Here is a 26,966-nt window from a genome sequence, read left to right as displayed (position 1 = left end):
CAACCTTCGACACTCGCGGAAGGCGCGTCTTGTTCCTGGTGTCCATCGCAGGAGGGCTGGCGCGCGACCGTCCGGCGTATGGCCCGTGCGGTGTCGTGCTGGAGGGCGCCACTGCTGGCGGTGTGAGCTTCCTCGCCTCACACGGGATGTTTGCGTCATTTGCACTGCATTTCCTGTCCCTGTCCCCGTCCCGACTTGTCCCGACTTTGCTCGACTGCCGCTCGCTGACGCTCGGGTCGTGGCCCTTATAACAGCGCAAGCACGAGAAACGTCTGCAGGAGGACACGAGACGATTTAAGAATAAATTTATGATTACGTATCGAATTAAGAATTGTACACCGCTACAGAACAACAGGCGCTGACGCATTTCAGAACATATCTGCCGATTCGTACTGTTTTGTCGTTTTCAAAGACTTCCTGGCGAACTTGGTTAGCACATTCTCCCCTTAAACTGAGATATTTACTGCAATTTCGTACCTTATGGTCATTACAGTAGTTTGAAATTCTTTAGCAAGAATCTTTGTCACAACAGAACGGTGGTATGGAAAGAGGGCGGTATAAAAAAAAAAGGTCAGTGAAGGGGAGCCAACAGCACGCGGTGTTCCCAGGCGGTCACCCATCCAAGTACTAACCGCGCCCGATGTTGCTTAACTTCGGTGAGCGGACGAGAACCGGTGTATACAACATGGCATGGCCGTTGGCGTTCGTTTGCTGTAGGCGCACGGCAGAATTTGCATTCGGCTCTTCTCCCAACACACAAAATCATAGTTCGCGGTCGAAACAGTCGGACGCATTTGACGCAAAGCACTTCCTTCCGCTGCAGCGAGTTCCTCGAGGACGGCGCGGAGCGCGCGCCCTACGTCCCAGCAGAGCGACTGCCGAATTAGCGGGCGCGCCGCCGCGTGTGTAAGACGCACAGCTGCTCGTTGCACCTCCTGTCATTCGCTTGGTGCGTGCAACCTTCGACACTCGCGGAAGGCGCGTCTTGTTCCTGGTGTCCATCGCAGGAGGGCTGGCGCGCGACCGTCCGGCGTATGGCCCGTGCGGTGTCGTGCTGGAGGGCGCCACTGCTGGCGGTGTGAGCTTCCTCGCCTCACACGGGATGTTTGCGTCATTTGCACTGCATTTCCTGTCCCTGTCCCCGTCCCGACTTGTCCCGACTTTGCTCGACTGCCGCTCGCTGACGCTCGGGTCGTGGCCCTTATAACAGCGCAAGCACGAGAAACGTCTGCAGGAGGACACGAGACGATTTAAGAATAAATTTATGATTACGTATCGAATTAAGAATTGTACACCGCTACAGAACAACAGGCGCTGACGCATTTCAGAACATATCTGCCGATTCGTACTGTTTTGTCGTTTTCAAAGACTTCCTGGCGAACTTGGTTAGCACATTCTCCCCTTAAACTGAGATATTTACTGCAATTTCGTACCTTATGGTCATTACAGTAGTTTGAAATTCTTTAGCAAGAATCTTTGTCACAACAGAACGGTGGTATGGAAAGAGGGCGGTATAAAAAAAAAAGGTCAGTGAAGGGGAGCCAACAGCACGCGGTGTTCCCAGGCGGTCACCCATCCAAGTACTAACCGCGCCCGATGTTGCTTAACTTCGGTGAGCGGACGAGAACCGGTGTATACAACATGGCATGGCCGTTGGCGTTCGTTTGCTGTAGGCGCACGGCAGAATTTGCATTCGGCTCTTCTCCCAACACACAAAATCATAGTTCGCGGTCGAAACAGTCGGACGCATTTGACGCAAAGCACTTCCTTCCGCTGCAGCGAGTTCCTCGAGGACGGCGCGGAGCGCGCGCCCTACGTCCCAGCAGAGCGACTGCCGAATTAGCGGGCGCGCCGCCGCGTGTGTAAGACGCACAGCTGCTCGTTGCACCTCCTGTCATTCGCTTGGTGCGTGCAACCTTCGACACTCGCGGAAGGCGCGTCTTGTTCCTGGTGTCCATCGCAGGAGGGCTGGCGCGCGACCGTCCGGCGTATGGCCCGTGCGGTGTCGTGCTGGAGGGCGCCACTGCTGGCGGTGTGAGCTTCCTCGCCTCACACGGGATGTTTGCGTCATTTGCACTGCATTTCCTGTCCCTGTCCCCGTCCCGACTTGTCCCGACTTTGCTCGACTGCCGCTCGCTGACGCTCGGGTCGTGGCCCTTATAACAGCGCAAGCACGAGAAACGTCTGCAGGAGGACACGAGACGATTTAAGAATAAATTTATGATTACGTATCGAATTAAGAATTGTACACCGCTACAGAACAACAGGCGCTGACGCATTTCAGAACATATCTGCCGATTCGTACTGTTTTGTCGTTTTCAAAGACTTCCTGGCGAACTTGGTTAGCACATTCTCCCCTTAAACTGAGATATTTACTGCAATTTCGTACCTTATGGTCATTACAGTAGTTTGAAATTCTTTAGCAAGAATCTTTGTCACAACAGAACGGTGGTATGGAAAGAGGGCGGTATAAAAAAAAAAGGTCAGTGAAGGGGAGCCAACAGCACGCGGTGTTCCCAGGCGGTCACCCATCCAAGTACTAACCGCGCCCGATGTTGCTTAACTTCGGTGAGCGGACGAGAACCGGTGTATACAACATGGCATGGCCGTTGGCGTTCGTTTGCTGTAGGCGCACGGCAGAATTTGCATTCGGCTCTTCTCCCAACACACAAAATCATAGTTCGCGGTCGAAACAGTCGGACGCATTTGACGCAAAGCACTTCCTTCCGCTGCAGCGAGTTCCTCGAGGACGGCGCGGAGCGCGCGCCCTACGTCCCAGCAGAGCGACTGCCGAATTAGCGGGCGCGCCGCCGCGTGTGTAAGACGCACAGCTGCTCGTTGCACCTCCTGTCATTCGCTTGGTGCGTGCAACCTTCGACACTCGCGGAAGGCGCGTCTTGTTCCTGGTGTCCATCGCAGGAGGGCTGGCGCGCGACCGTCCGGCGTATGGCCCGTGCGGTGTCGTGCTGGAGGGCGCCACTGCTGGCGGTGTGAGCTTCCTCGCCTCACACGGGATGTTTGCGTCATTTGCACTGCATTTCCTGTCCCTGTCCCCGTCCCGACTTGTCCCGACTTTGCTCGACTGCCGCTCGCTGACGCTCGGGTCGTGGCCCTTATAACAGCGCAAGCACGAGAAACGTCTGCAGGAGGACACGAGACGATTTAAGAATAAATTTATGATTACGTATCGAATTAAGAATTGTACACCGCTACAGAACAACAGGCGCTGACGCATTTCAGAACATATCTGCCGATTCGTACTGTTTTGTCGTTTTCAAAGACTTCCTGGCGAACTTGGTTAGCACATTCTCCCCTTAAACTGAGATATTTACTGCAATTTCGTACCTTATGGTCATTACAGTAGTTTGAAATTCTTTAGCAAGAATCTTTGTCACAACAGAACGGTGGTATGGAAAGAGGGCGGTATAAAAAAAAAAGGTCAGTGAAGGGGAGCCAACAGCACGCGGTGTTCCCAGGCGGTCACCCATCCAAGTACTAACCGCGCCCGATGTTGCTTAACTTCGGTGAGCGGACGAGAACCGGTGTATACAACATGGCATGGCCGTTGGCGTTCGTTTGCTGTAGGCGCACGGCAGAATTTGCATTCGGCTCTTCTCCCAACACACAAAATCATAGTTCGCGGTCGAAACAGTCGGACGCATTTGACGCAAAGCACTTCCTTCCGCTGCAGCGAGTTCCTCGAGGACGGCGCGGAGCGCGCGCCCTACGTCCCAGCAGAGCGACTGCCGAATTAGCGGGCGCGCCGCCGCGTGTGTAAGACGCACAGCTGCTCGTTGCACCTCCTGTCATTCGCTTGGTGCGTGCAACCTTCGACACTCGCGGAAGGCGCGTCTTGTTCCTGGTGTCCATCGCAGGAGGGCTGGCGCGCGACCGTCCGGCGTATGGCCCGTGCGGTGTCGTGCTGGAGGGCGCCACTGCTGGCGGTGTGAGCTTCCTCGCCTCACACGGGATGTTTGCGTCATTTGCACTGCATTTCCTGTCCCTGTCCCCGTCCCGACTTGTCCCGACTTTGCTCGACTGCCGCTCGCTGACGCTCGGGTCGTGGCCCTTATAACAGCGCAAGCACGAGAAACGTCTGCAGGAGGACACGAGACGATTTAAGAATAAATTTATGATTACGTATCGAATTAAGAATTGTACACCGCTACAGAACAACAGGCGCTGACGCATTTCAGAACATATCTGCCGATTCGTACTGTTTTGTCGTTTTCAAAGACTTCCTGGCGAACTTGGTTAGCACATTCTCCCCTTAAACTGAGATATTTACTGCAATTTCGTACCTTATGGTCATTACAGTAGTTTGAAATTCTTTAGCAAGAATCTTTGTCACAACAGAACGGTGGTATGGAAAGAGGGCGGTATAAAAAAAAAAGGTCAGTGAAGGGGAGCCAACAGCACGCGGTGTTCCCAGGCGGTCACCCATCCAAGTACTAACCGCGCCCGATGTTGCTTAACTTCGGTGAGCGGACGAGAACCGGTGTATACAACATGGCATGGCCGTTGGCGTTCGTTTGCTGTAGGCGCACGGCAGAATTTGCATTCGGCTCTTCTCCCAACACACAAAATCATAGTTCGCGGTCGAAACAGTCGGACGCATTTGACGCAAAGCACTTCCTTCCGCTGCAGCGAGTTCCTCGAGGACGGCGCGGAGCGCGCGCCCTACGTCCCAGCAGAGCGACTGCCGAATTAGCGGGCGCGCCGCCGCGTGTGTAAGACGCACAGCTGCTCGTTGCACCTCCTGTCATTCGCTTGGTGCGTGCAACCTTCGACACTCGCGGAAGGCGCGTCTTGTTCCTGGTGTCCATCGCAGGAGGGCTGGCGCGCGACCGTCCGGCGTATGGCCCGTGCGGTGTCGTGCTGGAGGGCGCCACTGCTGGCGGTGTGAGCTTCCTCGCCTCACACGGGATGTTTGCGTCATTTGCACTGCATTTCCTGTCCCTGTCCCCGTCCCGACTTGTCCCGACTTTGCTCGACTGCCGCTCGCTGACGCTCGGGTCGTGGCCCTTATAACAGCGCAAGCACGAGAAACGTCTGCAGGAGGACACGAGACGATTTAAGAATAAATTTATGATTACGTATCGAATTAAGAATTGTACACCGCTACAGAACAACAGGCGCTGACGCATTTCAGAACATATCTGCCGATTCGTACTGTTTTGTCGTTTTCAAAGACTTCCTGGCGAACTTGGTTAGCACATTCTCCCCTTAAACTGAGATATTTACTGCAATTTCGTACCTTATGGTCATTACAGTAGTTTGAAATTCTTTAGCAAGAATCTTTGTCACAACAGAACGGTGGTATGGAAAGAGGGCGGTATAAAAAAAAAAGGTCAGTGAAGGGGAGCCAACAGCACGCGGTGTTCCCAGGCGGTCACCCATCCAAGTACTAACCGCGCCCGATGTTGCTTAACTTCGGTGAGCGGACGAGAACCGGTGTATACAACATGGCATGGCCGTTGGCGTTCGTTTGCTGTAGGCGCACGGCAGAATTTGCATTCGGCTCTTCTCCCAACACACAAAATCATAGTTCGCGGTCGAAACAGTCGGACGCATTTGACGCAAAGCACTTCCTTCCGCTGCAGCGAGTTCCTCGAGGACGGCGCGGAGCGCGCGCCCTACGTCCCAGCAGAGCGACTGCCGAATTAGCGGGCGCGCCGCCGCGTGTGTAAGACGCACAGCTGCTCGTTGCACCTCCTGTCATTCGCTTGGTGCGTGCAACCTTCGACACTCGCGGAAGGCGCGTCTTGTTCCTGGTGTCCATCGCAGGAGGGCTGGCGCGCGACCGTCCGGCGTATGGCCCGTGCGGTGTCGTGCTGGAGGGCGCCACTGCTGGCGGTGTGAGCTTCCTCGCCTCACACGGGATGTTTGCGTCATTTGCACTGCATTTCCTGTCCCTGTCCCCGTCCCGACTTGTCCCGACTTTGCTCGACTGCCGCTCGCTGACGCTCGGGTCGTGGCCCTTATAACAGCGCAAGCACGAGAAACGTCTGCAGGAGGACACGAGACGATTTAAGAATAAATTTATGATTACGTATCGAATTAAGAATTGTACACCGCTACAGAACAACAGGCGCTGACGCATTTCAGAACATATCTGCCGATTCGTACTGTTTTGTCGTTTTCAAAGACTTCCTGGCGAACTTGGTTAGCACATTCTCCCCTTAAACTGAGATATTTACTGCAATTTCGTACCTTATGGTCATTACAGTAGTTTGAAATTCTTTAGCAAGAATCTTTGTCACAACAGAACGGTGGTATGGAAAGAGGGCGGTATAAAAAAAAAAGGTCAGTGAAGGGGAGCCAACAGCACGCGGTGTTCCCAGGCGGTCACCCATCCAAGTACTAACCGCGCCCGATGTTGCTTAACTTCGGTGAGCGGACGAGAACCGGTGTATACAACATGGCATGGCCGTTGGCGTTCGTTTGCTGTAGGCGCACGGCAGAATTTGCATTCGGCTCTTCTCCCAACACACACAAAATCATAGTTCGCGGTCGAAACAGTCGGACGCATTTGACGCAAAGCACTTCCTTCCGCTGCAGCGAGTTCCTCGAGGACGGCGCGGAGCGCGCGCCCTACGTCCCAGCAGAGCGACTGCCGAATTAGCGGGCGCGCCGCCGCGTGTGTAAGACGCACAGCTGCTCGTTGCACCTCCTGTCATTCGCTTGGTGCGTGCAACCTTCGACACTCGCGGAAGGCGCGTCTTGTTCCTGGTGTCCATCGCAGGAGGGCTGGCGCGCGACCGTCCGGCGTATGGCCCGTGCGGTGTCGTGCTGGAGGGCGCCACTGCTGGCGGTGTGAGCTTCCTCGCCTCACACGGGATGTTTGCGTCATTTGCACTGCATTTCCTGTCCCTGTCCCCGTCCCGACTTGTCCCGACTTTGCTCGACTGCCGCTCGCTGACGCTCGGGTCGTGGCCCTTATAACAGCGCAAGCACGAGAAACGTCTGCAGGAGGACACGAGACGATTTAAGAATAAATTTATGATTACGTATCGAATTAAGAATTGTACACCGCTACAGAACAACAGGCGCTGACGCATTTCAGAACATATCTGCCGATTCGTACTGTTTTGTCGTTTTCAAAGACTTCCTGGCGAACTTGGTTAGCACATTCTCCCCTTAAACTGAGATATTTACTGCAATTTCGTACCTTATGGTCATTACAGTAGTTTGAAATTCTTTAGCAAGAATCTTTGTCACAACAGAACGGTGGTATGGAAAGAGGGCGGTATAAAAAAAAAAGGTCAGTGAAGGGGAGCCAACAGCACGCGGTGTTCCCAGGCGGTCACCCATCCAAGTACTAACCGCGCCCGATGTTGCTTAACTTCGGTGAGCGGACGAGAACCGGTGTATACAACATGGCATGGCCGTTGGCGTTCGTTTGCTGTAGGCGCACGGCAGAATTTGCATTCGGCTCTTCTCCCAACACACAAAATCATAGTTCGCGGTCGAAACAGTCGGACGCATTTGACGCAAAGCACTTCCTTCCGCTGCAGCGAGTTCCTCGAGGACGGCGCGGAGCGCGCGCCCTACGTCCCAGCAGAGCGACTGCCGAATTAGCGGGCGCGCCGCCGCGTGTGTAAGACGCACAGCTGCTCGTTGCACCTCCTGTCATTCGCTTGGTGCGTGCAACCTTCGACACTCGCGGAAGGCGCGTCTTGTTCCTGGTGTCCATCGCAGGAGGGCTGGCGCGCGACCGTCCGGCGTATGGCCCGTGCGGTGTCGTGCTGGAGGGCGCCACTGCTGGCGGTGTGAGCTTCCTCGCCTCACACGGGATGTTTGCGTCATTTGCACTGCATTTCCTGTCCCTGTCCCCGTCCCGACTTGTCCCGACTTTGCTCGACTGCCGCTCGCTGACGCTCGGGTCGTGGCCCTTATAACAGCGCAAGCACGAGAAACGTCTGCAGGAGGACACGAGACGATTTAAGAATAAATTTATGATTACGTATCGAATTAAGAATTGTACACCGCTACAGAACAACAGGCGCTGACGCATTTCAGAACATATCTGCCGATTCGTACTGTTTTGTCGTTTTCAAAGACTTCCTGGCGAACTTGGTTAGCACATTCTCCCCTTAAACTGAGATATTTACTGCAATTTCGTACCTTATGGTCATTACAGTAGTTTGAAATTCTTTAGCAAGAATCTTTGTCACAACAGAACGGTGGTATGGAAAGAGGGCGGTATAAAAAAAAAAGGTCAGTGAAGGGGAGCCAACAGCACGCGGTGTTCCCAGGCGGTCACCCATCCAAGTACTAACCGCGCCCGATGTTGCTTAACTTCGGTGAGCGGACGAGAACCGGTGTATACAACATGGCATGGCCGTTGGCGTTCGTTTGCTGTAGGCGCACGGCAGAATTTGCATTCGGCTCTTCTCCCAACACACAAAATCATAGTTCGCGGTCGAAACAGTCGGACGCATTTGACGCAAAGCACTTCCTTCCGCTGCAGCGAGTTCCTCGAGGACGGCGCGGAGCGCGCGCCCTACGTCCCAGCAGAGCGACTGCCGAATTAGCGGGCGCGCCGCCGCGTGTGTAAGACGCACAGCTGCTCGTTGCACCTCCTGTCATTCGCTTGGTGCGTGCAACCTTCGACACTCGCGGAAGGCGCGTCTTGTTCCTGGTGTCCATCGCAGGAGGGCTGGCGCGCGACCGTCCGGCGTATGGCCCGTGCGGTGTCGTGCTGGAGGGCGCCACTGCTGGCGGTGTGAGCTTCCTCGCCTCACACGGGATGTTTGCGTCATTTGCACTGCATTTCCTGTCCCTGTCCCCGTCCCGACTTGTCCCGACTTTGCTCGACTGCCGCTCGCTGACGCTCGGGTCGTGGCCCTTATAACAGCGCAAGCACGAGAAACGTCTGCAGGAGGACACGAGACGATTTAAGAATAAATTTATGATTACGTATCGAATTAAGAATTGTACACCGCTACAGAACAACAGGCGCTGACGCATTTCAGAACATATCTGCCGATTCGTACTGTTTTGTCGTTTTCAAAGACTTCCTGGCGAACTTGGTTAGCACATTCTCCCCTTAAACTGAGATATTTACTGCAATTTCGTACCTTATGGTCATTACAGTAGTTTGAAATTCTTTAGCAAGAATCTTTGTCACAACAGAACGGTGGTATGGAAAGAGGGCGGTATAAAAAAAAAAGGTCAGTGAAGGGGAGCCAACAGCACGCGGTGTTCCCAGGCGGTCACCCATCCAAGTACTAACCGCGCCCGATGTTGCTTAACTTCGGTGAGCGGACGAGAACCGGTGTATACAACATGGCATGGCCGTTGGCGTTCGTTTGCTGTAGGCGCACGGCAGAATTTGCATTCGGCTCTTCTCCCAACACACAAAATCATAGTTCGCGGTCGAAACAGTCGGACGCATTTGACGCAAAGCACTTCCTTCCGCTGCAGCGAGTTCCTCGAGGACGGCGCGGAGCGCGCGCCCTACGTCCCAGCAGAGCGACTGCCGAATTAGCGGGCGCGCCGCCGCGTGTGTAAGACGCACAGCTGCTCGTTGCACCTCCTGTCATTCGCTTGGTGCGTGCAACCTTCGACACTCGCGGAAGGCGCGTCTTGTTCCTGGTGTCCATCGCAGGAGGGCTGGCGCGCGACCGTCCGGCGTATGGCCCGTGCGGTGTCGTGCTGGAGGGCGCCACTGCTGGCGGTGTGAGCTTCCTCGCCTCACACGGGATGTTTGCGTCATTTGCACTGCATTTCCTGTCCCTGTCCCCGTCCCGACTTGTCCCGACTTTGCTCGACTGCCGCTCGCTGACGCTCGGGTCGTGGCCCTTATAACAGCGCAAGCACGAGAAACGTCTGCAGGAGGACACGAGACGATTTAAGAATAAATTTATGATTACGTATCGAATTAAGAATTGTACACCGCTACAGAACAACAGGCGCTGACGCATTTCAGAACATATCTGCCGATTCGTACTGTTTTGTCGTTTTCAAAGACTTCCTGGCGAACTTGGTTAGCACATTCTCCCCTTAAACTGAGATATTTACTGCAATTTCGTACCTTATGGTCATTACAGTAGTTTGAAATTCTTTAGCAAGAATCTTTGTCACAACAGAACGGTGGTATGGAAAGAGGGCGGTATAAAAAAAAAAGGTCAGTGAAGGGGAGCCAACAGCACGCGGTGTTCCCAGGCGGTCACCCATCCAAGTACTAACCGCGCCCGATGTTGCTTAACTTCGGTGAGCGGACGAGAACCGGTGTATACAACATGGCATGGCCGTTGGCGTTCGTTTGCTGTAGGCGCACGGCAGAATTTGCATTCGGCTCTTCTCCCAACACACAAAATCATAGTTCGCGGTCGAAACAGTCGGACGCATTTGACGCAAAGCACTTCCTTCCGCTGCAGCGAGTTCCTCGAGGACGGCGCGGAGCGCGCGCCCTACGTCCCAGCAGAGCGACTGCCGAATTAGCGGGCGCGCCGCCGCGTGTGTAAGACGCACAGCTGCTCGTTGCACCTCCTGTCATTCGCTTGGTGCGTGCAACCTTCGACACTCGCGGAAGGCGCGTCTTGTTCCTGGTGTCCATCGCAGGAGGGCTGGCGCGCGACCGTCCGGCGTATGGCCCGTGCGGTGTCGTGCTGGAGGGCGCCACTGCTGGCGGTGTGAGCTTCCTCGCCTCACACGGGATGTTTGCGTCATTTGCACTGCATTTCCTGTCCCTGTCCCCGTCCCGACTTGTCCCGACTTTGCTCGACTGCCGCTCGCTGACGCTCGGGTCGTGGCCCTTATAACAGCGCAAGCACGAGAAACGTCTGCAGGAGGACACGAGACGATTTAAGAATAAATTTATGATTACGTATCGAATTAAGAATTGTACACCGCTACAGAACAACAGGCGCTGACGCATTTCAGAACATATCTGCCGATTCGTACTGTTTTGTCGTTTTCAAAGACTTCCTGGCGAACTTGGTTAGCACATTCTCCCCTTAAACTGAGATATTTACTGCAATTTCGTACCTTATGGTCATTACAGTAGTTTGAAATTCTTTAGCAAGAATCTTTGTCACAACAGAACGGTGGTATGGAAAGAGGGCGGTATAAAAAAAAAAGGTCAGTGAAGGGGAGCCAACAGCACGCGGTGTTCCCAGGCGGTCACCCATCCAAGTACTAACCGCGCCCGATGTTGCTTAACTTCGGTGAGCGGACGAGAACCGGTGTATACAACATGGCATGGCCGTTGGCGTTCGTTTGCTGTAGGCGCACGGCAGAATTTGCATTCGGCTCTTCTCCCAACACACAAAATCATAGTTCGCGGTCGAAACAGTCGGACGCATTTGACGCAAAGCACTTCCTTCCGCTGCAGCGAGTTCCTCGAGGACGGCGCGGAGCGCGCGCCCTACGTCCCAGCAGAGCGACTGCCGAATTAGCGGGCGCGCCGCCGCGTGTGTAAGACGCACAGCTGCTCGTTGCACCTCCTGTCATTCGCTTGGTGCGTGCAACCTTCGACACTCGCGGAAGGCGCGTCTTGTTCCTGGTGTCCATCGCAGGAGGGCTGGCGCGCGACCGTCCGGCGTATGGCCCGTGCGGTGTCGTGCTGGAGGGCGCCACTGCTGGCGGTGTGAGCTTCCTCGCCTCACACGGGATGTTTGCGTCATTTGCACTGCATTTCCTGTCCCTGTCCCCGTCCCGACTTGTCCCGACTTTGCTCGACTGCCGCTCGCTGACGCTCGGGTCGTGGCCCTTATAACAGCGCAAGCACGAGAAACGTCTGCAGGAGGACACGAGACGATTTAAGAATAAATTTATGATTACGTATCGAATTAAGAATTGTACACCGCTACAGAACAACAGGCGCTGACGCATTTCAGAACATATCTGCCGATTCGTACTGTTTTGTCGTTTTCAAAGACTTCCTGGCGAACTTGGTTAGCACATTCTCCCCTTAAACTGAGATATTTACTGCAATTTCGTACCTTATGGTCATTACAGTAGTTTGAAATTCTTTAGCAAGAATCTTTGTCACAACAGAACGGTGGTATGGAAAGAGGGCGGTATAAAAAAAAAAGGTCAGTGAAGGGGAGCCAACAGCACGCGGTGTTCCCAGGCGGTCACCCATCCAAGTACTAACCGCGCCCGATGTTGCTTAACTTCGGTGAGCGGACGAGAACCGGTGTATACAACATGGCATGGCCGTTGGCGTTCGTTTGCTGTAGGCGCACGGCAGAATTTGCATTCGGCTCTTCTCCCAACACACAAAATCATAGTTCGCGGTCGAAACAGTCGGACGCATTTGACGCAAAGCACTTCCTTCCGCTGCAGCGAGTTCCTCGAGGACGGCGCGGAGCGCGCGCCCTACGTCCCAGCAGAGCGACTGCCGAATTAGCGGGCGCGCCGCCGCGTGTGTAAGACGCACAGCTGCTCGTTGCACCTCCTGTCATTCGCTTGGTGCGTGCAACCTTCGACACTCGCGGAAGGCGCGTCTTGTTCCTGGTGTCCATCGCAGGAGGGCTGGCGCGCGACCGTCCGGCGTATGGCCCGTGCGGTGTCGTGCTGGAGGGCGCCACTGCTGGCGGTGTGAGCTTCCTCGCCTCACACGGGATGTTTGCGTCATTTGCACTGCATTTCCTGTCCCTGTCCCCGTCCCGACTTGTCCCGACTTTGCTCGACTGCCGCTCGCTGACGCTCGGGTCGTGGCCCTTATAACAGCGCAAGCACGAGAAACGTCTGCAGGAGGACACGAGACGATTTAAGAATAAATTTATGATTACGTATCGAATTAAGAATTGTACACCGCTACAGAACAACAGGCGCTGACGCATTTCAGAACATATCTGCCGATTCGTACTGTTTTGTCGTTTTCAAAGACTTCCTGGCGAACTTGGTTAGCACATTCTCCCCTTAAACTGAGATATTTACTGCAATTTCGTACCTTATGGTCATTACAGTAGTTTGAAATTCTTTAGCAAGAATCTTTGTCACAACAGAACGGTGGTATGGAAAGAGGGCGGTATAAAAAAAAAAAGGTCAGTGAAGGGGAGCCAACAGCACGCGGTGTTCCCAGGCGGTCACCCATCCAAGTACTAACCGCGCCCGATGTTGCTTAACTTCGGTGAGCGGACGAGAACCGGTGTATACAACATGGCATGGCCGTTGGCGTTCGTTTGCTGTAGGCGCACGGCAGAATTTGCATTCGGCTCTTCTCCCAACACACAAAATCATAGTTCGCGGTCGAAACAGTCGGACGCATTTGACGCAAAGCACTTCCTTCCGCTGCAGCGAGTTCCTCGAGGACGGCGCGGAGCGCGCGCCCTACGTCCCAGCAGAGCGACTGCCGAATTAGCGGGCGCGCCGCCGCGTGTGTAAGACGCACAGCTGCTCGTTGCACCTCCTGTCATTCGCTTGGTGCGTGCAACCTTCGACACTCGCGGAAGGCGCGTCTTGTTCCTGGTGTCCATCGCAGGAGGGCTGGCGCGCGACCGTCCGGCGTATGGCCCGTGCGGTGTCGTGCTGGAGGGCGCCACTGCTGGCGGTGTGAGCTTCCTCGCCTCACACGGGATGTTTGCGTCATTTGCACTGCATTTCCTGTCCCTGTCCCCGTCCCGACTTGTCCCGACTTTGCTCGACTGCCGCTCGCTGACGCTCGGGTCGTGGCCCTTATAACAGCGCAAGCACGAGAAACGTCTGCAGGAGGACACGAGACGATTTAAGAATAAATTTATGATTACGTATCGAATTAAGAATTGTACACCGCTACAGAACAACAGGCGCTGACGCATTTCAGAACATATCTGCCGATTCGTACTGTTTTGTCGTTTTCAAAGACTTCCTGGCGAACTTGGTTAGCACATTCTCCCCTTAAACTGAGATATTTACTGCAATTTCGTACCTTATGGTCATTACAGTAGTTTGAAATTCTTTAGCAAGAATCTTTGTCACAACAGAACGGTGGTATGGAAAGAGGGCGGTATAAAAAAAAAAGGTCAGTGAAGGGGAGCCAACAGCACGCGGTGTTCCCAGGCGGTCACCCATCCAAGTACTAACCGCGCCCGATGTTGCTTAACTTCGGTGAGCGGACGAGAACCGGTGTATACAACATGGCATGGCCGTTGGCGTTCGTTTGCTGTAGGCGCACGGCAGAATTTGCATTCGGCTCTTCTCCCAACACACAAAATCATAGTTCGCGGTCGAAACAGTCGGACGCATTTGACGCAAAGCACTTCCTTCCGCTGCAGCGAGTTCCTCGAGGACGGCGCGAGAGCGCGCGCCCTACGTCCCAGCAGAGCGACTGCCGAATTAGCGGGCGCGCCGCCGCGTGTGTAAGACGCACAGCTGCTCGTTGCACCTCCTGTCATTCGCTTGGTGCGTGCAACCTTCGACACTCGCGGAAGGCGCGTCTTGTTCCTGGTGTCCATCGCAGGAGGGCTGGCGCGCGACCGTCCGGCGTATGGCCCGTGCGGTGTCGTGCTGGAGGGCGCCACTGCTGGCGGTGTGAGCTTCCTCGCCTCACACGGGATGTTTGCGTCATTTGCACTGCATTTCCTGTCCCTGTCCCCGTCCCGACTTGTCCCGACTTTGCTCGACTGCCGCTCGCTGACGCTCGGGTCGTGGCCCTTATAACAGCGCAAGCACGAGAAACGTCTGCAGGAGGACACGAGACGATTTAAGAATAAATTTATGATTACGTATCGAATTAAGAATTGTACACCGCTACAGAACAACAGGCGCTGACGCATTTCAGAACATATCTGCCGATTCGTACTGTTTTGTCGTTTTCAAAGACTTCCTGGCGAACTTGGTTAGCACATTCTCCCCTTAAACTGAGATATTTACTGCAATTTCGTACCTTATGGTCATTACAGTAGTTTGAAATTCTTTAGCAAGAATCTTTGTCACAACAGAACGGTGGTATGGAAAGAGGGCGGTATAAAAAAAAAAAGGTCAGTGAAGGGGAGCCAACAGCACGCGGTGTTCCCAGGCGGTCACCCATCCAAGTACTAACCGCGCCCGATGTTGCTTAACTTCGGTGAGCGGACGAGAACCGGTGTATACAACATGGCATGGCCGTTGGCGTTCGTTTGCTGTAGGCGCACGGCAGAATTTGCATTCGGCTCTTCTCCCAACACACAAAATCATAGTTCGCGGTCGAAACAGTCGGACGCATTTGACGCAGCAAAGCACTTCCTTCCGCTGCAGCGAGTTCCTCGAGGACGGCGCGAGCGCGCGCCCTACGTCCCAGCAGAGCGACTGCCGAATTAGCGGGCGCGCCGCCGCGTGTGTAAGACGCACAGCTGCTCGTTGCACCTCCTGTCATTCGCTTGGTGCGTGCAACCTTCGACACTCGCGGAAGGCGCGTCTTGTTCCTGGTGTCCATCGCAGGAGGGCTGGCGCGCGACCGTCCGGCGTATGGCCCGTGCGGTGTCGTGCTGGAGGGCGCCACTGCTGGCGGTGTGAGCTTCCTCGCCTCACACGGGATGTTTGCGTCATTTGCACTGCATTTCCTGTCCCTGTCCCCGTCCCGACTTGTCCCGACTTTGCTCGACTGCCGCTCGCTGACGCTCGGGTCGTGGCCCTTATAACAGCGCAAGCACGAGAAACGTCTGCAGGAGGACACGAGACGATTTAAGAATAAATTTATGATTACGTATCGAATTAAGAATTGTACACCGCTACAGAACAACAGGCGCTGACGCATTTCAGAACATATCTGCCGATTCGTACTGTTTTGTCGTTTTCAAAGACTTCCTGGCGAACTTGGTTAGCACATTCTCCCCTTAAACTGAGATATTTACTGCAATTTCGTACCTTATGGTCATTACAGTAGTTTGAAATTCTTTAGCAAGAATCTTTGTCACAACAGAAACGGTGGTATGGAAAGAGGGCGGTATAAAAAAAAAAAAGGTCAGTGAAGGGGAGCCAACAGCACGCGGTGTTCCCAGGCGGTCACCCATCCAAGTACTAACCGCGCCCGATGTTGCTTAACTTCGGTGAGCGGACGAGAACCGGTGTATACAACATGGCATGGCCGTTGGCGTTCGTTTGCTGTAGGCGCACGGCAGAATTTGCATTCGGCTCTTCTCCCAACACACAAAATCATAGTTCGCGGTCGAAACAGTCGGACGCATTTGACGCAAAGCACTTCCTTCCGCTGCAGCGAGTTCCTCGAGGGACGGCGCGGAGCGCGCGCCCTACGTCCCAGCAGAGCGACTGCCGAATTAGCGGGCGCGCCGCCGCGTGTGTAAGACGCACAGCTGCTCGTTGCACCTCCTGTCATTCGCTTGGGTGCGTGCAACCTTCGACACTCGCGGAAGGCGCGTCTTGTTCCTGGTGTCCATCGCAGGAGGGCTGGCGCGCGACCGTCCGGCGTATGGCCCGTGCGGTGTCGTGCTGGAGGGCGCCACTGCTGGCGGTGTGAGCTTCCTCGCCTCACACGGGATGTTTGCGTCATTTGCACTGCATTTCCTGTCCCTGTCCCCGTCCCGACTTGTCCCGACTTTGCTCGACTGCCGCTCGCTGACGCTCGGGTCGTGGCCCTTATAACAGCGCAAGCACGAGAAACGTCTGCAGGAGGACACGAGACGATTTAAGAATAAATTTATGATTACGTATCGAATTAAGAATTGTACACCGCTACAGAACAACAGGCGCTGACGCATTTCAGAACATATCTGCCGATTCGTACTGTTTTGTCGTTTTCAAAGACTTCCTGGCGAACTTGGTTAGCACATTCTCCCCTTAAACTGAGATATTTACTGCAATTTCGTACCTTATGGTCATTACAGTAGTTTGAAATTCTTTAGCAAGAATCTTTGTCACAACAGAACGGTGGTATGGAAAGAGGGCGGTATAAAAAAAAAAAGGTCAGTGAAGGGGAGCCAACAGCACGCGGTGTTCCCAGGCGGTCACCCATCCAAGTACTAACCGCGCCCGATGTTGCTTAACTTCGGTGAGCGGACGAGAACCGGTGTATACAACATGGCATGGCCGTTGGCGTTCGTTTGCTGTAGGCGCACGGCAGAATTTGCATTCGGCTCTTCTCCCAACACACAAAATCATAGTTCGCGGTCGAAACAGTCGGACGCATTTGACGCAAAGCACTTCCTTCCGCTGCAGCGAGTTCCTCGAGGACGGCGCGGAGCGCGCGCCCTACGTCCCAGCAGAGCGACTGCCGAATTAGCGGGCGCGCCGCCGCGTGTGTAAGACGCACAGCTGCTCGTTGCACCTCCTGTCATTCGCTTGGTGCGTGCAACCTTCGACACTCGCGGAAGGCGCGTCTTGTTCCTGGTGTCCATCGCAGGAGGGCTGGCGCGCGACCGTCCGGCGTATGGCCCGTGCGGTGTCGTGCTGGAGGGCGCCACTGCTGGCGGTGTGAGCTTCCTCGCCTCACACGGGATGTTTGCGTCATTTGCACTGCATTTCCTGTCCCTGTCCCCGTCCCGACTTGTCCCGACTTTGCTCGACTGCCGCTCGCTGACGCTCGGGTCGTGGCCCTTATAACAGCGCAAGCACGAGAAACGTCTGCAGGAGGACACGAGACGATTTAAGAATAAATTTATGATTACGTATCGAATTAAGAATTGTACACCGCTACAGAACAACAGGCGCTGACGCATTTCAGAACATATCTGCCGATTCGTACTGTTTTGTCGTTTTCAAAGACTTCCTGGCGAACTTGGTTAGCACATTCTCCCCTTAAACTGAGATATTTACTGCAATTTCGTACCTTATGGTCATTACAGTAGTTTGAAATTCTTTAGCAAGAATCTTTGTCACAACAGAACGGTGGTATGGGAAAGAGGGCGGTATAAAAAAAAAAAGGTCAGTGAAGGGGAGCCAACAGCACGCGGTGTTCCCAGGCGGTCACCCATCCAAGTACTAACCGCGCCCGATGTTGCTTAACTTCGGTGAGCGGACGAGAACCGGTGTATACAACATGGCATGGCCGTTGGCGTTCGTTTGCTGTAGGCGCACGGCAGAATTGCATTCGGCTCTTCTCCCAACACACAAAATCATAGTTCGCGGTCGAAACAGTCGGACGCATTTGACGCAAAGCACTTCCTTCCGCTGCAGCGAGTTCCTCGAGGACGGCGCGGAGCGCGCGCCCTACGTCCCAGCAGAGCGACTGCCGAATTAGCGGGCGCGCCGCCGCGTGTGTAAGACGCACAGCTGCTCGTTGCACCTCCTGTCATTCGCTTGGTGCGTGCAACCTTCGACACTCGCGGAAGGCGCGTCTTGTTCCTGGTGTCCATCGCAGGAGGGCTGGCGCGCGACCGTCCGGCGTATGGCCCGTGCGGTGTCGTGCTGGAGGGCGCCACTGCTGGCGGTGTGAGCTTCCTCGCCTCACACGGGATGTTTGCGTCATTTGCACTGCATTTCCTGTCCCTGTCCCCGTCCCGACTTGTCCCGACTTTGCTCGACTGCCGCTCGCTGACGCTCGGGTCGTGCCCTTATAACAGCGCAAGCACGAGAAACGTCTGCAGGAGGACACGAGACGATTTAAGAATAAATTTATGATTACGTATCGAATTAAGAATTGTACACCGCTACAGAACAACAGGCGCTGACGCATTTCAGAACATATCTGCCGATTCGTACTGTTTTGTCGTTTTCAAAGACTTCCTGGCGAACTTGGTTAGCACATTCTCCCCTTAAACTGAGATATTTACTGCAATTTCGTACCTTATGGTCATTACAGTAGTTTGAAATTCTTTAGCAAGAATCTTTGTCACAACAGAACGGTGGTATGGAAAGAGGGCGGTATAAAAAAAAAAGGTCAGTGAAGGGGAGCCAACAGCACGCGGTGTTCCCAGGCGGTCACCCCATCCAAGTACTAACCGCGCCCGATGTTGCTTAACTTCGGTGAGCGGACGAGAACCGGTGTATACAACATGGCATGGCCGTTGGCGTTCGTTTGCTGTAGGCGCACGGCAGAATTTGCATTCGGCTCTTCTCCCAACACACAAAATCATAGTTCGCGGTCGAAACAGTCGGACGCATTTGACGCAAAGCACTTCCTTCCGCTGCAGCGAGTTCCTCGAGGACGGCGCGGAGCGCGCGCCCTACGTCCCAGCAGAGCGACTGCCGAATTAGCGGGCGCGCCGCCGCGTGTGTAAGACGCACAGCTGCTCGTTGCACCTCCTGTCATTCGCTTGGTGCGTGCAACCTTCGACACTCGCGGAAGGCGCGTCTTGTTCCTGGTGTCCATCGCAGGAGGGCTGGCGCGCGACCGTCCGGCGTATGGCCCGTGCGGTGTCGTGCTGGAGGGCGCCACTGCTGGCGGTGTGAGCTTCCTCGCCTCACACGGGATGTTTGCGTCATTTGCACTGCATTTCCTGTCCCTGTCCCCGTCCCGACTTGTCCCGACTTTGCTCGACTGCCGCTCGCTGACGCTCGGGTCGTGGCCCTTATAACAGCGCAAGCACGAGAAACGTCTGCAGGAGGACACGAGACGATTTAAGAATAAATTTATGATTACGTATCGAATTAAGAATTGTACACCGCTACAGAACAACAGGCGCTGACGCATTTCAGAACATATCTGCCGATTCGTACTGTTTTGTCGTTTTCAAAGACTTCCTGGCGAACTTGGTTAGCACATTCTCCCCTTAAACTGAGATATTTACTGCAATTTCGTACCTTATGGTCATTACAGTAGTTTGAAATTCTTTAGCAAGAATCTTTGTCACAACAGAACGGTGGTATGGAAAGAGGGCGGTATAAAAAAAAAAGGTCAGTGAAGGGGAGCCAACAGCACGCGGTGTTCCCAGGCGGTCACCCATCCAAGTACTAACCGCGCCCGATGTTGCTTAACTTCGGTGAGCGGACGAGAACCGGTGTATACAACATGGCATGGCCGTTGGCGTTCGTTTGCTGTAGGCGCACGGCAGAATTTGCATTCGGCTCTTCTCCCAACACACAAAATCATAGTTCGCGGTCGAAACAGTCGGACGCATTTGACGCAAAGCACTTCCTTCCGCTGCAGCGAGTTCCTCGAGGACGGCGCGGAGGCGCGCGCCCTACGTCCCAGCAGAGCGACTGCCGAATTAGCGGGCGCGCCGCCGCGTGTGTAAGACGCACAGCTGCTCGTTGCACCTCCTGTCATTCGCTTGGTGCGTGCAACCTTCGACACTCGCGGAAGGCGCGTCTTGTTCCTGGTGTCCATCGCAGGAGGGCTGGCGCGCGACCGTCCGGCGTATGGCCCGTGCGGTGTCGTGCTGGAGGGCGCCACTGCTGGCGGTGTGAGCTTCCTCGCCTCACACGGGATGTTTGCGTCATTTGCACTGCATTTCCTGTCCCTGTCCCCGTCCCGACTTGTCCCGACTTTGCTCGACTGCCGCTCGCTGACGCTCGGGGTCGTGGCCCTTATAACAGCGCAAGCACGAGAAACGTCTGCAGGAGGACACGAGACGATTTAAGAATAAATTTATGATTACGTATCGAATTAAGAATTGTACACCGCTACAGAACAACAGGCGCTGACGCATTTCAGAACATATCTGCCGATTCGTACTGTTTTGTCGTTTTCAAAGACTTCCTGGCGAACTTGGTTAGCACATTCTCCCCTTAAACTGAGATATTTACTGCAATTTCGTACCTTATGGTCATTACAGTAGTTTGAAATTCTTTAGCAAGAATCTTTGTCACAACAGAACGGTGGTATGGAAAGAGGGCGGTATAAAAAAAAAAGGTCAGTGAAGGGGAGCCAACAGCACGCGGGTGTTCCCAGGCGGTCACCCATCCAAGTACTAACCGCGCCCGATGTTGCTTAACTTCGGTGAGCGGACGAGAACCGGTGTATACAACATGGCATGGCCGTTGGCGTTCGTTTGCTGTAGGCGCACGGCAGAATTTGCATTCGGCTCTTCTCCCAACACACAAAATCATAGTTCGCGGTCGAAACAGTCGGACGCATTTGACGCAAAGCACTTCCTTCCGCTGCAGCGAGTTCCTCGAGGACGGCGCGGAGCGCGCGCCCTACGTCCCAGCAGAGCGACTGCCGAATTAGCGGGCGCGCCGCCGCGTGTGTAAGACGCACAGCTGCTCGTTGCACCTCCTGTCATTCGCTTGGTGCGTGCAACCTTCGACACTCGCGGAAGGCGCGTCTTGTTCCTGGTGTCCATCGCAGGAGGGCTGGCGCGCGACCGTCCGGCGTATGGCCCGTGCGGTGTCGTGCTGGAGGGCGCCACTGCTGGCGGTGTGAGCTTCCTCGCCTCACACGGGATGTTTGCGTCATTTGCACTGCATTTTCCTGTCCCTGTCCCCGTCCCGACTTGTCCCGACTTTGCTCGACTGCCGCTCGCTGACGCTCGGGTCGTGGCCCTTATAACAGCGCAAGCACGAGAAACGTCTGCAGGAGGACACGAGACGATTTAAGAATAAATTTATGATTACGTATCGAATTAAGAATTGTACACCGCTACAGAACAACAGGCGCTGACGCATTTCAGAACATATCTGCCGATTCGTACTGTTTTGTCGTTTTCAAAGACTTCCTGGCGAACTTGGTTAGCACATTCTCCCCTTAAACTGAGATATTTACTGCAATTTCGTACCTTATGGTCATTACAGTAGTTTGAAATTCTTTAGCAAGAATCTTTGTCACAACAGAACGGTGGTATGGAAAAGAGGGCGGTATAAAAAAAAAAAAGGTCAGTGAAGGGGAGCCAACAGCACGCGGTGTTCCCAGGCGGTCACCCATCCAAGTACTAACCGCGCCCGATGTTGCTTAACTTCGGTGAGCGGACGAGAACCGGTGTATACAACATGGCATGGCCGTTGGCGTTCGTTTGCTGTAGGCGCACGGCAGAATTTGCATTCGGCTCTTCTCCCAACACACAAAATCATAGTTCGCGGTCGAAACAGTCGGACGCATTTGACGCAAAGCACTTCCTTCCGCTGCAGCGAGTTCCTCGAGGACGGCGCGGAGCGCGCGCCCTACGTCCCAGCAGAGCGACTGCCGAATTAGCGGGCGCGCCGCCGCGTGTGTAAGACGCACAGCTGCTCGTTGCACCTCCTGTCATTCGCTTGGTGCGTGCAACCTTCGACACTCGCGGAAGGCGCGTCTTGTTCCTGGTGTCCATCGCAGGAGGGCTGGCGCGCGACCGTCCGGCGTATGGCCCGTGCGGTGTCGTGCTGGAGGGCGCCACTGCTGGCGGTGTGAGCTTCCTCGCCTCACACGGGATGTTTGCGTCATTTGCACTGCATTTCCTGTCCTGTCCCCGTCCCGACTTGTCCCGACTTTGCTCGACTGCCGCTCGCTGACGCTCGGGTCGTGGCCCTTATAACAGCGCAAGCACGAGAAACGTCTGCAGGAGGACACGAGACGATTTAAGAATAAATTTATGATTACGTATCGAATTAAGAATTGTACACCGCTACAGAACAACAGGCGCTGACGCATTTCAGAACATATCTGCCGATTCGTACTGTTTTGTCGTTTTCAAAGACTTCCTGGCGAACTTGGTTAGCACATTCTCCCCTTAAACTGAGATATTTACTGCAATTTCGTACCTTATGGTCATTACAGTAGTTTGAAATTCTTTAGCAAGAATCTTTGTCACAACAGAACGGTGGTATGGAAAGAGGGCGGTATAAAAAAAAAAAAGGTCAGTGAAGGGGAGCCAACAGCACGCGGTGTTCCCAGGCGGTCACCCATCCAAGTACTAACCGCGCCCGATGTTGCTTAACTTCGGTGAGCGGACGAGAACCGGTGTATACAACATGGCATGGCCGTTGGCGTTCGTTTGCTGTAGGCGCACGGCAGAATTTGCATTCGGCTCTTCTCCCAACACACAAAATCATAGTTCGCGGTCGAAACAGTCGGACGCATTTGACGCAAAGCACTTCCTTCCGCTGCAGCGAGTTCCTCGAGGACGGCGCGGAGCGCGCGCCCTACGTCCCAGCAGAGCGACTGCCGAATTAGCGGGCGCGCCGCCGCGTGTGTAAGACGCACAGCTGCTCGTTGCACCTCCTGTCATTCGCTTGGTGCGTGCAACCTTCGACACTCGCGGAAGGCGCGTCTTGTTCCTGGTGTCCATCGCAGGAGGGCTGGCGCGCGACCGTCCGGCGTATGGCCCGTGCGGTGTCGTGCTGGAGGGCGCCACTGCTGGCGGGTGTGAGCTTCCTCGCCTCACACGGGATGTTTGCGTCATTTGCACTGCATTTCCTGTCCCTGTCCCCGTCCCGACTTGTCCCGACTTTGCTCGACTGCCGCTCGCTGACGCTCGGGTCGTGGCCCTTATAACAGCGCAAGCACGAGAAACGTCTGCAGGAGGACACGAGACGATTTAAGAATAAATTTATGATTACGTATCGAATTAAGAATTGTACACCGCTACAGAACAACAGGCGCTGACGCATTTCAGAACATATCTGCCGATTCGTACTGTTTTGTCGTTTTCAAAGACTTCCTGGCGAACTTGGTTAGCACATTCTCCCCTTAAACTGAGATATTTACTGCAATTTCGTACCTTATGGTCATTACAGTAGTTTGAAATTCTTTAGCAAGAATCTTTGTCACAACAGAACGGTGGTATGGAAAGAGGGCGTATAAAAAAAAAAAGGTCAGTGAAGGGGGAGCCAACAGCACGCGGTGTTCCCAGGCGGTCACCCCATCCAAGTACTAACCGCGCCCGATGTTGCTTAACTTCGGTGAGCGGACGAGAACCGGTGTATACAACATGGCATGGCCGTTGGCGTTCGTTTGCTGTAGGCGCACGGCAGAATTTGCATTCGGCTCTTCTCCCAACACACAAAATCATAGTTCGCGGTCGAAACAGTCGGACGCATTTGACGCAAAGCACTTCCTTCCGCTGCAGCGAGTTCCTCGAGGACGGCGCGGAGCGCGCGCCCTACGTCCCAGCAGAGCGACTGCCGAATTAGCGGGCGCGCCGCCGCGTGTGTAAGACGCACAGCTGCTCGTTGCACCTCCTGTCATTCGCTTGGTGCGTGCAACCTTCGACACTCGCGGAAGGCGCGTCTTGTTCCTGGTGTCCATCGCAGGAGGGCTGGCGCGCGACCGTCCGGCGTATGGCCCGTGCGGTGTCGTGCTGGAGGGCGCCACTGCTGGCGGTGTGAGCTTCCTCGCCTCACACGGGATGTTTGCGTCATTTGCACTGCATTTCCTGTCCCTGTCCCCGTCCCGACTTGTCCCGACTTTGCTCGACTGCCGCTCGCTGACGCTCGGGTCGTGGCCCTTATAACAGCGCAAGCACGAGAAACGTCTGCAGGAGGACACGAGACGATTTAAGAATAAATTTATGATTACGTATCGAATTAAGAATTGTACACCGCTACAGAACAACAGGCGCTGACGCATTTCAGAACATATCTGCCGATTCGTACTGTTTTGTCGTTTTCAAAGACTTCCTGGCGAACTTGGTTAGCACATTCTCCCCTTAAACTGAGATATTTACTGCAATTTCGTACCTTATGGTCATTACAGTAGTTTGAAATTCTTTAGCAAGAATCTTTGTCACAACAGAACGGTGGTATGGAAAGAGGGCGGTATAAAAAAAAAAGGTCAGTGAAGGGGAGCCAACAGCACGCGGTGTTCCCAGGCGGTCACCCATCCAAGTACTAACCGCGCCCGATGTTGCTTAACTTCGGTGAGCGGACGAGAACCGGTGTATACAACATGGCATGGCCGTTGGCGTTCGTTTGCTGTAGGCGCACGGCAGAATTTGCATTCGGCTCTTCTCCCAACACACAAAATCATAGTTCGCGGTCGAAACAGTCGGACGCATTTGACGCAAAGCACTTCCTTCCGCTGCAGCGAGTTCCTCGAGGACGGCGCGGAGCGCGCGCCCTACGTCCCAGCAGAGCGACTGCCGAATTAGCGGGCGCGCCGCCGCGTGTGTAAGACGCACAGCTGCTCGTTGCACCTCCTGTCATTCGCTTGGTGCGTGCAACCTTCGACACTCGCGGAAGGCGCGTCTTGTTCCTGGTGTCCATCGCAGGAGGGCTGGCGCGCGACCGTCCGGCGTATGGCCCGTGCGGTGTCGTGCTGGAGGGCGCCACTGCTGGCGGTGTGAGCTTCCTCGCCTCACACGGATGTTTGCGTCATTTGCACTGCATTTCCTGTCCCTGTCCCCGTCCCGACTTGTCCCGACTTTGCTCGACTGCCGCTCGCTGACGCTCGGGTCGTGGCCCTTATAACAGCGCAAGCACGAGAAACGTCTGCAGGAGGACACGAGACGATTTAAGAATAAATTTATGATTACGTATCGAATTAAGAATTGTACACCGCTACAGAACAACAGGCGCTGACGCATTTCAGAACATATCTGCCGATTCGTACTGTTTTGTCGTTTTCAAAGACTTCCTGGCGAACTTGGTTAGCACATTCTCCCCTTAAACTGAGATATTTACTGCAATTTCGTACCTTATGGTCATTACAGTAGTTTGAAATTCTTTAGCAAGAATCTTTGTCACAACAGAACGGTGGTATGGAAAGAGGGCGGTATAAAAAAAAAAGGTCAGTGAAGGGGAGCCAACAGCACGCGGTGTTCCCAGGCGGTCACCCATCCAAGTACTAACCGCGCCCGATGTTGCTTAACTTCGGTGAGCGGACGAGAACCGGTGTATACAACATGGCATGGCCGTTGGCGTTCGTTTGCTGTAGGCGCACGGCAGAATTTGCATTCGGCTCTTCTCCCAACACACAAAATCATAGTTCGCGGTCGAAACAGTCGGACGCATTTGACGCAAAGCACTTCCTTCCGCTGCAGCGAGTTCCTCGAGGACGGGCGCGGAGCGCGCGCCCTACGTCCCAGCAGAGCGACTGCCGAATTAGCGGGCGCGCCGCCGCGTGTGTAAGACGCACAGCTGCTCGTTGCACCTCCTGTCATTCGCTTGGTGCGTGCAACCTTCGACACTCGCGGAAGGCGCGTCTTGTTCCTGGTGTCCATCGCAGGAGGGCTGGCGCGCGACCGTCCGGCGTATGGCCCGTGCGGTGTCGTGCTGGAGGGCGCCACTGCTGGCGGTGTGAGCTTCCTCGCCTCACACGGGATGTTTGCGTCATTTGCACTGCATTTCCTGTCCCTGTCCCCGTCCCGACTTGTCCCGACTTTGCTCGACTGCCGCTCGCTGACGCTCGGGTCGTGGCCCTTATAACAGCGCAAGCACGAGAAACGTCTGCAGGAGGACACGAGACGATTTAAGAATAAATTTATGATTACGTATCGAATTAAGAATTGTACACCGCTACAGAACAACAGGCGCTGACGCATTTCAGAACATATCTGCCGATTCGTACTGTTTTGTCGTTTTTCAAAGACTTCCTGGCGAACTTGGTTAGCAACATTCTCCCCTTAAACTGAGATATTTACTGCAATTTCGTACCTTATGGTCATTACAGTAGTTTGAAATTCTTTAGCAAGAATCTTTGTCACAACAGAACGGTGGTATGGAAAGAGGGCGGTATAAAAAAAAAGGTCAGTGAAGGGGAGCCAACAGCACGCGGTGTTCCCAGGCGGTCACCCATCCAAGTACTAACCGCGCCCGATGTTGCTTAACTTCGGTGAGCGGACGAGAACCGGTGTATACAACATGGCATGGCCGTTGGCGTTCGTTTGCTGTAGGCGCACGGCAGAATTTGCATTCGGCTCTTCTCCCAACACACAAAATCATAGTTCGCGGTCGAAACAGTCGGACGCATTTGACGCAAAGCACTTCCTTCCGCTGCAGCGAGTTCCTCGAGGACGGCGCGGAGCGCGCGCCCTACGTCCCAGCAGAGCGACTTGCCGAATTAGCGGGCGCGCCGCCGCGTGTGTAAGACGCACAGCTGCTCGTTGCACCTCCTGTCATTCGCTTGGTGCGTGCAACCTTCGACACTCGCGGAAGGCGCGTCTTGTTCCTGGTGTCCATCGCAGGAGGGCTGGCGCGCGACCGTCCGGCGTATGGCCCGTGCGGTGTCGTGCTGGAGGGCGCCACTGCTGGCGGTGTGAGCTTCCTCGCCTCACACGGGATGTTTGCGTCATTTGCACTGCATT

General features: G+C 54.5%; 28 non-coding genes across 28 annotated transcripts; all 28 read right to left on the bottom strand.

Moving 5' to 3' along the window:
• Positions 1-583: 583 nt before the first annotated feature.
• Positions 584-702, bottom strand: LOC126231847 (5S ribosomal RNA). Its single transcript, XR_007544425.1, has one exon. It is a non-coding gene; the product is annotated as a 5S ribosomal RNA (ribosomal RNA).
• An 837-nt stretch (positions 703-1,539) lies between these two features.
• Positions 1,540-1,658, bottom strand: LOC126231846 (5S ribosomal RNA). The gene has a single exon (XR_007544424.1). It is a non-coding gene; the product is annotated as a 5S ribosomal RNA (ribosomal RNA).
• An 837-nt stretch (positions 1,659-2,495) lies between these two features.
• LOC126231845 (5S ribosomal RNA) lies at positions 2,496-2,614 on the bottom strand. The gene has a single exon (XR_007544423.1). It is a non-coding gene; the product is annotated as a 5S ribosomal RNA (ribosomal RNA).
• Positions 2,615-3,451: 837 nt separating this feature from the next.
• LOC126231844 (5S ribosomal RNA) lies at positions 3,452-3,570 on the bottom strand. Its single transcript, XR_007544422.1, has one exon. It is a non-coding gene; the product is annotated as a 5S ribosomal RNA (ribosomal RNA).
• Positions 3,571-4,407: 837 nt separating this feature from the next.
• On the bottom strand, positions 4,408-4,526 carry LOC126231843 (5S ribosomal RNA). The gene has a single exon (XR_007544421.1). It is a non-coding gene; the product is annotated as a 5S ribosomal RNA (ribosomal RNA).
• An 837-nt stretch (positions 4,527-5,363) lies between these two features.
• On the bottom strand, positions 5,364-5,482 carry LOC126231983 (5S ribosomal RNA). Its single transcript, XR_007544546.1, has one exon. It is a non-coding gene; the product is annotated as a 5S ribosomal RNA (ribosomal RNA).
• An 837-nt stretch (positions 5,483-6,319) lies between these two features.
• Positions 6,320-6,438, bottom strand: LOC126231982 (5S ribosomal RNA). The gene has a single exon (XR_007544545.1). It is a non-coding gene; the product is annotated as a 5S ribosomal RNA (ribosomal RNA).
• An 839-nt stretch (positions 6,439-7,277) lies between these two features.
• Positions 7,278-7,396, bottom strand: LOC126231981 (5S ribosomal RNA). Its single transcript, XR_007544544.1, has one exon. It is a non-coding gene; the product is annotated as a 5S ribosomal RNA (ribosomal RNA).
• An 837-nt stretch (positions 7,397-8,233) lies between these two features.
• Positions 8,234-8,352, bottom strand: LOC126231980 (5S ribosomal RNA). Its single transcript, XR_007544543.1, has one exon. It is a non-coding gene; the product is annotated as a 5S ribosomal RNA (ribosomal RNA).
• An 837-nt stretch (positions 8,353-9,189) lies between these two features.
• On the bottom strand, positions 9,190-9,308 carry LOC126231979 (5S ribosomal RNA). The gene has a single exon (XR_007544542.1). It is a non-coding gene; the product is annotated as a 5S ribosomal RNA (ribosomal RNA).
• An 837-nt stretch (positions 9,309-10,145) lies between these two features.
• On the bottom strand, positions 10,146-10,264 carry LOC126231977 (5S ribosomal RNA). The gene has a single exon (XR_007544540.1). It is a non-coding gene; the product is annotated as a 5S ribosomal RNA (ribosomal RNA).
• An 837-nt stretch (positions 10,265-11,101) lies between these two features.
• Positions 11,102-11,220, bottom strand: LOC126231976 (5S ribosomal RNA). The gene has a single exon (XR_007544539.1). It is a non-coding gene; the product is annotated as a 5S ribosomal RNA (ribosomal RNA).
• Positions 11,221-12,057: 837 nt separating this feature from the next.
• On the bottom strand, positions 12,058-12,176 carry LOC126231974 (5S ribosomal RNA). The gene has a single exon (XR_007544538.1). It is a non-coding gene; the product is annotated as a 5S ribosomal RNA (ribosomal RNA).
• An 838-nt stretch (positions 12,177-13,014) lies between these two features.
• LOC126231973 (5S ribosomal RNA) lies at positions 13,015-13,133 on the bottom strand. The gene has a single exon (XR_007544537.1). It is a non-coding gene; the product is annotated as a 5S ribosomal RNA (ribosomal RNA).
• An 837-nt stretch (positions 13,134-13,970) lies between these two features.
• Positions 13,971-14,089, bottom strand: LOC126231972 (5S ribosomal RNA). Its single transcript, XR_007544536.1, has one exon. It is a non-coding gene; the product is annotated as a 5S ribosomal RNA (ribosomal RNA).
• An 839-nt stretch (positions 14,090-14,928) lies between these two features.
• On the bottom strand, positions 14,929-15,047 carry LOC126231971 (5S ribosomal RNA). Its single transcript, XR_007544535.1, has one exon. It is a non-coding gene; the product is annotated as a 5S ribosomal RNA (ribosomal RNA).
• Positions 15,048-15,889: 842 nt separating this feature from the next.
• Positions 15,890-16,008, bottom strand: LOC126231970 (5S ribosomal RNA). Its single transcript, XR_007544534.1, has one exon. It is a non-coding gene; the product is annotated as a 5S ribosomal RNA (ribosomal RNA).
• Positions 16,009-16,848: 840 nt separating this feature from the next.
• LOC126231969 (5S ribosomal RNA) lies at positions 16,849-16,967 on the bottom strand. The gene has a single exon (XR_007544533.1). It is a non-coding gene; the product is annotated as a 5S ribosomal RNA (ribosomal RNA).
• An 839-nt stretch (positions 16,968-17,806) lies between these two features.
• Positions 17,807-17,925, bottom strand: LOC126231968 (5S ribosomal RNA). Its single transcript, XR_007544532.1, has one exon. It is a non-coding gene; the product is annotated as a 5S ribosomal RNA (ribosomal RNA).
• An 835-nt stretch (positions 17,926-18,760) lies between these two features.
• On the bottom strand, positions 18,761-18,880 carry LOC126231936 (5S ribosomal RNA). The gene has a single exon (XR_007544505.1). It is a non-coding gene; the product is annotated as a 5S ribosomal RNA (ribosomal RNA).
• Positions 18,881-19,717: 837 nt separating this feature from the next.
• Positions 19,718-19,836, bottom strand: LOC126231967 (5S ribosomal RNA). Its single transcript, XR_007544531.1, has one exon. It is a non-coding gene; the product is annotated as a 5S ribosomal RNA (ribosomal RNA).
• An 839-nt stretch (positions 19,837-20,675) lies between these two features.
• On the bottom strand, positions 20,676-20,795 carry LOC126231926 (5S ribosomal RNA). Its single transcript, XR_007544496.1, has one exon. It is a non-coding gene; the product is annotated as a 5S ribosomal RNA (ribosomal RNA).
• An 841-nt stretch (positions 20,796-21,636) lies between these two features.
• Positions 21,637-21,755, bottom strand: LOC126231965 (5S ribosomal RNA). The gene has a single exon (XR_007544529.1). It is a non-coding gene; the product is annotated as a 5S ribosomal RNA (ribosomal RNA).
• Positions 21,756-22,593: 838 nt separating this feature from the next.
• On the bottom strand, positions 22,594-22,712 carry LOC126231963 (5S ribosomal RNA). Its single transcript, XR_007544528.1, has one exon. It is a non-coding gene; the product is annotated as a 5S ribosomal RNA (ribosomal RNA).
• An 839-nt stretch (positions 22,713-23,551) lies between these two features.
• LOC126231935 (5S ribosomal RNA) lies at positions 23,552-23,671 on the bottom strand. Its single transcript, XR_007544504.1, has one exon. It is a non-coding gene; the product is annotated as a 5S ribosomal RNA (ribosomal RNA).
• An 837-nt stretch (positions 23,672-24,508) lies between these two features.
• LOC126231962 (5S ribosomal RNA) lies at positions 24,509-24,627 on the bottom strand. The gene has a single exon (XR_007544527.1). It is a non-coding gene; the product is annotated as a 5S ribosomal RNA (ribosomal RNA).
• An 836-nt stretch (positions 24,628-25,463) lies between these two features.
• On the bottom strand, positions 25,464-25,582 carry LOC126231961 (5S ribosomal RNA). The gene has a single exon (XR_007544526.1). It is a non-coding gene; the product is annotated as a 5S ribosomal RNA (ribosomal RNA).
• An 839-nt stretch (positions 25,583-26,421) lies between these two features.
• LOC126231960 (5S ribosomal RNA) lies at positions 26,422-26,540 on the bottom strand. The gene has a single exon (XR_007544525.1). It is a non-coding gene; the product is annotated as a 5S ribosomal RNA (ribosomal RNA).
• Between the last annotated feature and the right edge of the window lie 426 nt (positions 26,541-26,966).

The sequence above is a fragment of the Schistocerca nitens genome, unplaced genomic scaffold (assembly GCF_023898315.1).
Source record: "Schistocerca nitens isolate TAMUIC-IGC-003100 unplaced genomic scaffold, iqSchNite1.1 HiC_scaffold_421, whole genome shotgun sequence".
Lineage (NCBI taxonomy): Eukaryota > Metazoa > Arthropoda > Insecta > Orthoptera > Acrididae > Schistocerca > Schistocerca nitens.
Note: the sequence above shows the minus strand (reverse complement) of the source record. Positions and strands in the feature narration are given on the sequence as shown.